The sequence below is a fragment of the Coregonus clupeaformis genome, chromosome 40 (genome assembly GCF_020615455.1).
Source record: "Coregonus clupeaformis isolate EN_2021a chromosome 40, ASM2061545v1, whole genome shotgun sequence".
NCBI lineage: Eukaryota > Metazoa > Chordata > Actinopteri > Salmoniformes > Salmonidae > Coregonus > Coregonus clupeaformis.
Window position 1 is genome coordinate 21430194 of NC_059231.1, and position 12855 is coordinate 21443048.

At 43.8% G+C, this 12855-nt stretch overlaps 1 protein-coding gene across 1 annotated transcript in view; it reads left to right on the forward strand.

Moving 5' to 3' along the window:
• Positions 1–12855, forward strand: part of LOC121571743 (guanylate-binding protein 1-like) — a 37806-nt gene that overhangs the window by 1330 nt on the left and 23621 nt on the right. The gene's annotated exons all lie outside the window — the stretch shown is intronic.

Genomic DNA, 12855 nt, shown 5'->3' on the forward strand with positions numbered 1-12855 from the left:
GTGATCAGGCAGTGGCTCGGGTGGTTGATGTCCTTGATGATCTTTTTGGCCTTCCTGTGACATCGGGTGCTGTATGTGTCTTGGAGGGAGGGTAGTTTGCCTCCGATAATGCGTTCGGCAGACCGCACCACCCTCTGGAGAGCCCTGCGGTTGCGGGCGGTGCAGTTGCCGTACCAGGTGGTGATACAGCCCTACAGGATGCTCTCAATTGTGCATCTGAAAAAGTTTGTGAAGGTTTTAGGTGCAAAGCTGAATTTCTTCAGCCTCCTGAGGTTGAAGAGGCTCTGTTGCACCTTCTTCACCACAATGTCTGCGTGGGTGGACCATTTCAGTTTGTCGGTGACGTGTACGCCAAGGAACTTGAAGCTTTCCACCTTCTCCACTGCGGTCCCGTCGATGTGGATAGGGGGGTGCACCCTCTGCTGTTTCCTGAAGTCCACGATCATCTCCTTTGTTTTGTTGACGTTGAGTGAGAGGTTATTTTCCTGGCACCACACTCCCAGAGCCCTCACCTCCTCCCTGTGGCGGTCTCGTCATTGTTGGTAATCAAGCCTACTACTGTTGTGACGTCTGCAAACTAGATGATTGAGTTGGAGGCGTGCTTGGCCACACACAGTCATGGGTGAACAGGGAGTACAGGAGGGGGCTGACCACGCACCCTTGTGGGGCCCCAGTGTTGAGGATCAGCGAAGTGGAGATGTTGTTTCCTACCTTCACCAACTGGGGGCGGCCCGTCAGGAAGTCCAGGACCCAGTTGCACAGGGCGGGGTTCAGACCCAGGGCCTCAAGCTTGATGATGAGCTTGGAGGGTACTATGGTGTTGAATGCTGAGCTATAGTCAATGAACATAATTCTTACATAGGTATTCCTCTTGTCCAGATGGGATAGGGCAGTTTTAAGTGTGATGGCGATTGCACCGTCTGTGGATCTATTGGGGCGGTAAGCAAATTTAAGTGGGTCTAGGGTGACGGGTAAGGTAGAGGTGATATGATCCTTGACTAGGTGAGTGCTATAGGGCGATGGTCATTTAGTTCAGTTACCTTTGCTTTCTTGGGTACAGGAACAATGCTGGCCATCTTGAAGCATGTGGGGACAGCAGACTGGGATAGGGAGAGATTGAATGTCCGTAAACACACCAGCCAGCTGGTCTGCACATGCTCTGAAGCCGCAGCTAGGAATGCTGTCTGGGCCGGCAGCCTTGCGGGGGTTAACACGTTTAAATGTTTTACTCACGTCAGCCACGGAGAAGGAGAGCCCACAGTCCTTGGTAGCGGGCCGCGTCGGTGGCACTGTGTTATCCTCAAAGCAGTGTTTAGCTTGTCCGGAAGCAAGACGTCGGTCTCGGCGATGTGGCTGGTTTTCCTTTTGTAGTCCGTGATTGTCTGTAGACCCTGCCACATACAGTGAGGGAAAAAAGTATTTGATCCCCTGCTGATTTTGTACGTTTGCCCACTGACAAAGACATGATCAGTCTATAATTTTAATGGTAGGATTATTTGAACAGTGAGAGACAGAATAACAACAAAAAAATCCAGAAAAATGCATGTCAAAAATGTTATACATTGATTTGCATTTTAATGAGGGAAATAAGTATTTGACCCCTCTGCAAAACATGACTTAGTACTTGGTGGCAAAACCCTTGTTGGCAATCACAGAGGTCAGACGTTTCTTGTAGTTGGCCACCAGGTTTGCACACATCTCAGGAAGGATTTTGTCCCACTCCTCTTTTCAGATCTTCTCCAAGTCATTAAGGTTTCGAGGCTGACATTTGGCAACTCGAACCTTCAGCTCCCTCCACAGATTTTCTATGGGATTAAGGGCTGGAGACTGGCTAGGCCACTCCAGGACCTTAATGTGCTTCTTCTTGAGCCACTCCTTTGTTGCCTTGGCCGTGTGTTTTGGGTCATTGTCATGCTGGAATACCCATCCACAACCCATTTTCAATGCCCTGGCTGAGGGAAGGAGGTTCTCACCCAAGATTTGACGGTACATGGCCCCGTCCATCGTCCCTTTGATGCGGTGAAGTTGTCCTGTCCCCTTAGCAGAAAAACACCCCCAAAGCACAATGTTTCCACCTCCATGTTTGACGGTGGGGATGGTGTTCTTGGGGTCATAGGCAGCATTCCTCCTCCTCCAAACACGACGACTTGAGTTGATGCCAAAGAGCTCGATTTTGGTCTCATCTGACCACAACACTTTCACCCAGTTCTCCTCTGAATCATTCAGATGTTCATTGGCAAACTTCAGACGGGCATGTATATGTGCTTTCTTGAGCAGGGGGACATTGCGGGCGCTGCAGGATTTCAGTCCTTCACGGCGTAGTGTGTTACCAATTGTTTTCTTGGTGACTATGGTCCCAGCTGCCTTGAGATCATTGACAAGATCCTCCCGTGTAGTTCTGGGATGATTCCTCACCATTCTCATGATCATTGCAACTCCACGAGGTGAGATCTTGCATGGAGCCCCAGGCCGAGGGAGATTGACAGTTATTTTGTGTTTCTTCTATTTGCGAATAATCGCACCAACTGTTGTCACCTACTCACCAAGCTGCTTGGCGATGGTCTTGTAGCCCATTCCAGCCTTGTGTAGGTCTACAATCTTGTCCCTGACATCCTTGGAGAGCTCTTTGGTCTTGGCCATGGTGGAGAGTTTGGAATCTGATTGATTGATTGCTTCTGTGGACAGGTGTCTTTTATACAGGTAACAAACTGAGATTAGGAGCACTCCCTTTAAGAGTGTGCTCCTAATCTCAGCTCGTTACATGTATAAAAGACACCTGTCCTGGGAGCCAGAAATCTTTCTGATTGAGAGGGGGTCAAATACTTATTTCCCTCATTAAAATGCAAATCTATTTATAACATTTTTGACATGCGTTTTTCTGGATTTTTTTGTTGTTATTCTCTCTCACTGTTCAAATAAACCTACCATTACAATTATAGACTGATCATGTCTTTGTCAGTGGGCAAACGTACAAAATCAGCAGGGGATCAAATACTTTTTTCCCTCACTGTACGTCTCGTGTCGGAGCCGTTGAATTGCGACTCCACTTTGTCTCTATACTGATGTTTTGCTTGTTTGATTGCCTTGCGGAGTGAATAACTACATTGTTTGTATTTTGTATTCTTGTATTCCTAGTCACCTTGCCATGGTGAAATGAGGTGGTTCGCGCTTTCAGTTTCGCGCAAATGCTGCCATCTATCCACGGTTTCTGGTTAGGATAGGTTTTAATAGTCACAGTGTGTACAACATCTCCTATACACTTCCTGACATACTCAGTTACTGTATCGGTGTATTCGTCTAAATTATTTTCGCAAGTTACCCGGAACATATCCCAGTACGCGTGATCAAAACAATCCTGAAGCGTGGATTCCGATTGGTCAAACCAGCATTGAATAGTCCTTAGCACGGGTACTTCCTGTTTGAGTTTCTGCCTATAGGAAGGGAGAAGCACAATGGAGTCGTGGTCAGATTTGCCGAAAGGAGGGCGGGAGAGGGCCTTGTAAGCATCGTGGAAGTTTGAATAACAGTGGTCCAGTGTTTTAGCAGCGCGAGTACTACAGTCGATATGTTGATAGAACTTCGGCAGCCTAGTCCTCAAATTTGCTTTGTTAAAATCCCCAGCTCCAATAAATGCAGCCTCAGGATATGTGGTTTCCAGTTTGGATAAAGTCCAGTGAAGTTCTTTGAGGGCCGTCGTGGTATCGGCTTGAGGGGGGATATAAACGGCCATGGCTATAACGGAGGAACATTGTCTTCGGAGATAATACGGTTGGCATTTGATTGTGAGGTATTCTAGGTCGGGTGAACAAAAGGACTTGAGTTCCTGTATGTTACTACAATTACACCGTAAGTCGTTAATCATGAAACACACACCTCTGCCCTTCTGCTTCCCAGAAAGATATTTATTCCTATCTGCGCGATTAACTGAGAATCCCTCTGGCTGGACCGATTCCGACAGAGTATCCCGAGAGAGCCATGTTTCCGTGAAACAAAGTATGTTACTGGCCCTGATGTCTCTCTGGAAAGAAATCCTTGTTCTGATCTCATCAACTTTGTTATCCAAAGACTGAACATTAGCGAGTAATATACTCAAAAGCGGTGGGTGGTGTGCGCGCCTCCTAAGTCGAACCAGCAGGCCGCCACGAGTGCCTCTCCTCCACTGGCGATGTTTTGGGTCGGCCTTTGGAATCAGTTAAATTGCTCTGGGGAGTGTGAACAAAGGATCTGCTTCGAGGAAGTCATATTCCTGGTCGTAATGCTGGTAGTTCTGGTGAGTTACCGCCGCTCTGATATCCAACCCTGTCTTGTCCCACGTTGAAGTTGGAGATAGGATGAAAGGTTATTATTTGTGCGCACTGCAGCCATAGGGGAGGAGTAAAGGACTTTGATCCAGGACATAAAATTAGGACAGAATCCAAATTGTTTGAGAGTATAAAAAAGATAATCCCACTCCACCCGATCAAACGCCTTCTCAGCATCAAGTGATAACAATATCTCTGGAGTGTCAGATGAAGAGGGATTATAAAGTATATTATAAAGACGTCTGATGTTGAAAAAAGAATGACAATTTTGAATGAAACCAGTTTGATCTGTAGAGATAATGGAGGGAAGGACTGACTTAAAACGGCAGGCAATCATCTTAGAAAGTATCTTTACATCGCAATTCAGTAAAGAAATTGGCCTAAATGAACCACACTCAAGAGGTTTTTTTCCCTTTTTCAGTATAAGTGAAATACATGCCTGTCCCGTTGTTGAGGGTAAAGAGTTTGAGGAGAATGATTCCTCAAATACGAAAAGCAAGAGAGGAGAGAGTTGATCAGAGAATTTTTTTACGAATTCACTCTGAAATTCGTCAGGTCCAGGGGATTTACCACACTGCATAGTTTTAATTGCCAACACAATCTCTTCTACAGAGAACTGTTCTTCCAATTCAGCAGCTATCTCAGGTTCAGCTGTAGGAATATCTAAGTTCTCAAAGAAAGTGTCTAGTAAGGTAGCATTACCAGCGGATTCCGAAGTGTATAATTGTGAGTAAAAGTTATGAAAGCATGAATTGATCTCAAAATGATCAATACATTTGTTACCCAGCTCGTCAGTTATCTCAGGTATGGTTTGATTTGCAGTTCTCTGACGCAGCTGGTGTGCTAGCATTTTCCCTGATTTGATGTTCATAATTTTGTTATTGAGATTTACTAATTAGATTTTCAGCTTGTCGAGTTGAAAGAAGATTGAACTCTGTCTGAAGTGTCAAACGTTGTTTCAGTAAATCTGCGGATGAAGATTGTGAGTATGCCATATCCAAATCCAAGATTTTATTTATAAATTCCCCTAGGCATTGAATATTGCACTTCCTTAATCTTGCGCTGTACGAAATAATTTGGCCCCGTAGATAAGCCTTCATTGATTCCCATACTGTTGTAGGAGACATTCCAGGGGTTTGATTAAACTCGGGAAATATCTCAAATTTCAGATGATATAAAAGCAACAAAGGTTTCTTCTGATAGCAGTAGTGAGTTAAGCCGCCAAGGACGATAATTAAGCTGTGTATTTGGTATAAGTAGTTTCATAGTAAGGGGAGAATGATGCAAAATGACTATAGCTTGGTAATCACACTCCGTGGTAAGTGGCAGAAATCTATTGTCTAGGAAAAAGTAGTCAATACGTGAGAAGGTCTTATGAACTGGCGAGAAAAAAGAATATTCCCTAGCTGTGGGATTGCGGAAACGCCACGCATCAGATATATGGCATATGTCTTAAGAAATAGCTGATGAAGATGATACCCAAGGAGAGCTACGATCCAGATTTGGCGACAGTACACAATTCATATCACCACCTAGTATTAGGTGGTGTGTATCCATATTTGGTAATCGTGAAAATAAATTTGTGAAGATTGAACTGTTATCCCAATTTGGTGCATAAATGTTAGCCAAGATAGCAGGTGTATTATACTGTCTTCCTACTACAATAATGAAACGGCCTGCTGAATCTGCCTCTACACTTGACATTGCGAACGGTATGTTCTTACTCATTAAAATGGCTGCTCCTCTAGTTTTAGAATGAAAATTGGAATGATATGATTGACCGATCCACCCTCCCTTTAAACGGGAGTGGTCAAAAGTGCGGAGATGTCTCCTGAAGAAAGGCGATATCTACTTTAAGATGATTTAAATGAGAAATAACCCTTTTACGTTTCACTGGGTGATTTAAAGATTTAACATTCCAGCTAGCAAAAGTGACCGAGCAACCAGCTGTCCCTCTCATGATATTAGGCTTAGCCATGTAAAGTCAGGTGGGAAAAGGATAGATGACAGATTACAATAAGAACTGACCCATTAAACATTTTTCCAAAAAGAGCAAATTAAAATCCCAAAAGTTGAAGAAACATAAAAAAAAACATAAACAAACAATACTCTGAAGTCTGGTATGAAAAACAAAACTCACCCTGGTCACCTAATAGAACAAGGTAACCGCTAATTCCCACGCAAAGATATCCACACATAATGTGCTTGTAGTGGGGAACACTAAACCTAACGAGTAGAGAGCCCTGCTGAAATAGTGAAGTATTTAAAACTAATTGCGGTTAACAAATAAATAAGAAATACTTATTTACAACCCAAAACTAGGCTGTTTTAAAAGAAAGTATAAAACATTTTATAAATCACAGCTTACAGCAATACCACTAGCAGCAACGTCTTTAAATAAATGACATAGCCTAATAATAGAACTGTGCTTTATCTAACCTGGATGCGGGGACCATCAAGAAATGAAATGAGCAGCTTCATGGTAATAAAATAAAACATAAAACAAAAGGAGAATTGACTCAGCAGAACCAAGACACCAACGTTACCTAATAATAACCGATGGTACCGGCAACGTTCACTAACGTTACCTAATAATAACAACATCAACTGATGCCACTGGCAACGCTATACAGTAAAAAATTAAAGAGAGACTGAGTCTGCAGTGCTAGACACATTTGTCCATTACCCTAATCGCCAAATAGGTGAACATTCAGCCATTTGCTTCGTCCGACCTCGGTAGAATGTTCTCTTATGAAGGCCATCACCTTATGGGGGTCTTGGAACTCCTTCTCAGTGCTGTTGTATATTATACCGGGCAGGAAAAGCCACACCATAACGAATGTCGGTCCGTCCATGGAGCAGACTCTTGACATTGTTGAAAGCGGCACGGTCACGAGCAACGCTGGGGGCATAGTCTGGGAAGATAGAGATGGGTGCTCCGTTGCATTGAAGTGGGACAAATTCTCTGGCATGCCGAAGAACATCAGTACAATCCTGATAGTAGTGTAGTTTAGCCACAATGACGCAAGGTTTTCCGCCAGGCTTTCTTGTTTGAGAGCCCCGACGTGAGCAGTCTACAATGTTGTCTTTATCCATTTTGAGGGCCTTCTTCAATAACTTTGAGACCGATGAAGTTGAACTTGAGCCTGGGTCAGCCACCCCCATGATCCTGATATTGGATCTTCGCATATGACCTTGTAAATGTATGCATTGTTAATTAAGGCGAGACACATCAGTTTCGAGCTTCTTAACCGTGGTTTGTAGCGTAGTCATGTCATCCGAGCATGTTCACAAGCCTTGTTCCATGTCGGATACATTTTTTTTAACTATATCCAGTTCTGTGCGAACAATTGCTGTATGCTTTGCGAGTTCATTCTTGACTGCTTGTAACTCCGACTTAATAAAATTGAAGTCCTCACTGAGCGCCTCCTTGAGTTCCGACTTGACTATAGACGAAATGTCCGCTCTGAGGGCAGCAAGAATCTCGGCCTTCAAATCCTCTGTGTTCATTTTTTCGCCGAGCCGAATGATATCAGTTTGACCGGTTGTAAGGAAAAAGAAAGCTGTGAAAACGACCCAAGGTGTTTCTGTTAAGATTTCAGTTCAGCTTTGATGCATATTTGATGTTGAAATACTATCAGCTTTTATGATGCTTTTATGATAAAGACAGCACCTCTACAGACGGTGCTAACTGAGCATTGCATTCTCTCAAGATGCAGAAATAAATACATCATATTTCCACGCTCCTGTTTCCAAGTAATTTTGCCTACATTTGGTGTATCATTTTATTGCAAGAAATGCTTAATTCTGCAGGAGTTAATTTTAAGGCTATAGCCCTATTCGCACGGGACTAGTATTACTAGAGAACGTTCTTTCAGGTTTTTTTCTATAATTTACAGTTATGATGGAAGCCTGGCATGAAGATAGTCCAGGCGATTACAGGCTACACTGATAACTCGAGTTTGGTTCCTGTCATGATGGAGAACAGGCAGTGAGTAATCCGGTTTAGTTATGTTTAATAACTCTTAAATAAGGCAATTAACATGCAGTCCACAGAGCTACTATCTGCTAGTCCTCATTGCTTGGTTAGTCATATTCGGTTATGATGATGACATGCATAATCAATTACGGAGATATCTATCAGACATCACTACAGTTTCTAAACCATACCAAACCATCTTTGGTATAGTGTCGAAATAATATTTATATTGAGGAAGTGTGATCAAAACCATTAGGATATTTTAGCGATTCGCAGTAGAAGACGTCCTAAATGCCCCGCAGCCTTCAGATGTGAGCTAAACAGCTAACTTGCACTTGATATGCGTTTTTAGGCTACGGATGAGAAAGTGAACTTGTTCCAAACATTTAGCGTGGACCCTGTATTATCGGTATATTCAACAGCGTTTAAGAAATATATTAACTTCAACAGTGTTATCTTGTGATCAAGCAATCCATTTTTTGTGATTATTGGTGTCGTAAAAATGTTAGCTAACGGGTTAGCAATTAACATGTTTGACATTTCAGTGGAAATACTACTATTATCAGCTTTTTGATAAGAGGTTTAGCAAAAGAAATACGTCCCGTATTATCGGCATACGGCCCCCAGTTATTGGCCACCTTACTATCTTGTTCAATTACAAGATATATCCATTTAATTTTGTTGGAAAAAGAGACACAAACCTCATAACTGAAGTGGTTACAAGATAGTTGACTAGTTGGGTAGCCATGCGGAAAAAAAAAATGACTCTCCTGTGTAGACTCTTAAAAAATGGTTATTCACCAACATATTCAGTTTTGTAACCAAATACTGTCTCATAATTTGTTTTACAGATCAATCTTATGCTTTGAGAAAGTGGATAACATTTTAATACTAAAATATAAATGAGTATGAATAATTTACATCAAATAAAACATTAATTTCAGTAATATGCATTGACATAAATAATGAAAACACTGTTGGAGTTTGTTGCAGAGTAAAGGAAGAAATACACAAGATGGGTTGAATAAATATATATATTATAGTTGAGATTTCTTTATTTTTATTTTTATTTTTTACAAATAAATAATTTAATATGAAAACAAACAAAATAAACAATTAAATCTCAACCTCCTTCCCTATATTGACACAAAAATCACAATAAAAGTCCAGCTCCACCGCCACCTCTGGATCCCACTGCACACACCTGCAACGGAACCAATGCTGGCAGAAGTCACAGCACACCCATGGCACCTCGGACCTACACTCCTGAGGGGAGCTTGCAGGCGGATCACGCTCCCCGCAGCGAGCACAGCAGGTGGTGTCTTCTTTTATTTAAAAAATAATTTTAATCAAATTGATTAACATGGTTTTGCAAAATGTAGAAGTTCTTCAACAACAATAGTAATTGATACAACTGAGAGAGAGAAAAACAGATTATGAAGTACCTGAGAGTGGTGCAATGGGTGGCGTGACAGAGGTGGCCGGGTGAGCTTTTCTCTTCCTTTTCTGTGATGCAGTTTGAGAAAAAGTAGTGTTAGACAGAGCATGTTTCATGAAAACCCTTTTCAACTTCTTTACATCAATACCTCTGGAGGAAGCTGCAGAAGTTTTGGAGGAGGTGGACATGACTTGAGGGCTGGTGCTATGGACTGTAGATATGTAAAGAGAGAAAAATAAAGTTTAAACATTGCAGTTTTATAAAACAGATAACAAACAGTCATTTCTTCATAATTTAACGTGTTTACCTGTGGAGGTGGCTGTATTCAAATTGCAGGGGGCAGGGTCACCAGACGAGGCTGCTATGGTGGTGTGACCAGGGGAGACGGAGGAGGCAGTTGGTACAGAGGAGGCCGTGTTGGTGGTGACAGACAGGGGGGGTGGTGTGGATCGTGGTGGTGGTGGACGAAACCGCAGACGATGGCTTGGAGGAGCTGGTGTTTGTAATGGTGGGGTTGAGGGGCCGACGATGGTGTGGCAGCTGTCAGGAGTGGTCCCAGCAGGGGGTCCAGCAGAGGCGATGGCGTCAATGGTCTCATCCATGGCAGCCCTCTCCGGTGCCCTCTGTGTTCTGAGGGCTGCCCGACGCTCTTTCTCCTCTGCCTCGGCCCTCTCCTTCTCACCCCTCTCCTGCCACTGGCGCGTGTATTCCTCCCCGGTGATGCATGTGGGGACCACAGGTAGTCTTCTGTATCGGTCTAGCCGATACTTCAGGACAGTAAGGATGTGCCCCAGGTCCTTTGCTAGCAGCCCCCCCTCTATTAGGGGGTGCTCTGCTAGGGCTGGGACTGGAGCAGGGGCTGGGAATGGAGCATGGGCTGAGGGTCCTCCTGTGGTCGCTGGGGAGGAGGTGCTGCTGGACGGCACAGTGCTGCTGGTTCCAGGAGAGGCAGTGGTGGGACCCGGTAGGGACAGAGACTGCATTAAACGGGACCCTTCAATTGCTCAAGGGTCAAAAGGGAAGAGGCCACACTTCTTAAACCCTTCCACCCCATAGCGCATGTCCTTGCGCTGATACGGGTAGCGGAATACTTTGGCAAATTGTGATTTGTTTACCATGTAGGAGTGGTCAAAATGGCTAAGGTCTCCAGCTACCTTGGAGAACTCAGCCTTTAAAGTGCCAAAGTATGCCACGTCCAGCGGCTGCAGGACGTGGGTGCAGTGTGGTGGAAGACAAAGACAACCCCTTCCCTTAGTGCTGCCGCGAGCACCTCCGGGTCCACGTGGCTCTTGTGCCCATCGAAAGGAGAAGGAGAGGGCGCTCCTTCACTGCATGCTAAAACCACTTCCTGAACAGGTCCCCGTCAATGTAGCCACTGTTTGACCGTCCATACAAGGCTTGGGGTGGGCCTCCCAGTGTGTAATGGCCACCGGGGAAACACTTGGGGTAGATGATAAACGGGGGGACTGCGTTGAAGTAGTGGCCTCCCCAGTTGCGTTGAAGCAGGCCAGCACTGTGACGTGCACCTTGGTCCCCGGAGCCTGCTGGTACATGTGTTTTGCGCCCCGGGGAGCCAGCACTTTGTGCCTGCTCTGGTTGCTACGAAACCCAGAATCATCGCAGTTATAGATTTGTCTGGGTTTCTCCCTCAACCCACTCTCCTCCAAGTGCTTCTCATTAGAAGTGAAGAAGGTGTCCATCGTCGGACGTGTGGCACACTCAGCTCTCCCCCTGTCCAGGGTGTCCGGCCTCCTCATGCTCAGGTTCTTGTGCCTCCTCCTGAACATTTCCCACCACCTCTTCCCCAGTGGTGGGATTGTTTCACCTGGGTGCCGAAACCTACAATAGAATAGAATATATAATTGTCCATCCAGGATGAAAATGTTTGTTTTGGCATCACCATACAAACATTTGGCATCACCATACACATCCACATTTACATCACGCACATTGAGAACAGTCAGACCAGCATTCTACATACATAAACACATAGAACACCAAATACCTGTGTATTTTGTCTGTGTATTTCATCAGCCTCTGTCTAGTGAAGGGGAACCCATGGCGCAGTAGATACAGTACTGCACCAGATGTGGGTGGTCCACTGCGACAACCATGGGTCACCCGGCCGCTCAGCCTGTCCGCCAGGGTCTGCCAAGGTACACCATGCACCTTGGTAGATAAGAAAAGAAAATGGTTACTAGCAGATAAAATTCACATACACGTGGTAATCTCCTAAAAATAAAAGATGCCTAACCTTGGCAGCCTGGCGGATAGCCATCCCTGCCCGCAGTCCTCCATGGCATGGAACATGTCCACCTCACTCCACTGCTTCCTCTTGACTTTCTCCATGCTGTCATGGTAAATACATGTAGCTAAATAACTTGGCATACTATACACATTTTAGAAAGATAACTAAATCTGAATATGTATAAACATTTACATTTCAAAGCTAAGGTATTGAAAGGTGATGATGAAGGTTTTCACAATAACTGAAAGTGTACCCACGTTTTTTGGTTGATGTTATCTGTAATGAAAATTAGTGTCCCAATTAGTTTAATATTGATGCATACATTGTAAAATTTTACTAAATACTGCCTCTATGTAGCTGTTGTAAGATGAATCATAGCCAACAGTATAGGTGTGAAAAAGTTCATGGTTCAAAATTAATTTTAGCAGATTGTGCAAAACGTCCCCGTCAGACTCCAATTTTGATATGGTAAAGCTTGACAACATTCAGCTGTTTTCGTGATATGTATTATCCAACGCTTACAATTTATTTCCTTTTTGCTTACTTAGCAGTTCTATCAACATTTAGAAAATAAGCTAGCAACATTAGAAAATCTGTTAGCTATATTTCAGAGGTATATTAAATTATGTGTGGTCTGTTGCGCAGTCGAATTTTACAATATATAGCGTGTCCCACAACATGTGTATACATATAACTTTTTTGAAAACTCTCAAAACGTAACTTAACTTACTTAAATTGCACTGAAAATCGGTGGTCAGCTAGCTAGATTGACAACAGCGCCGGAGAAGATGGCTGCCGTTTTACAGCCCTCTAACCAATTGTACTATTATGTGTGTTTTTCCGCGTTATTTGTAATTTATTTTGTACATAATGTTTATGCCATCGTCTC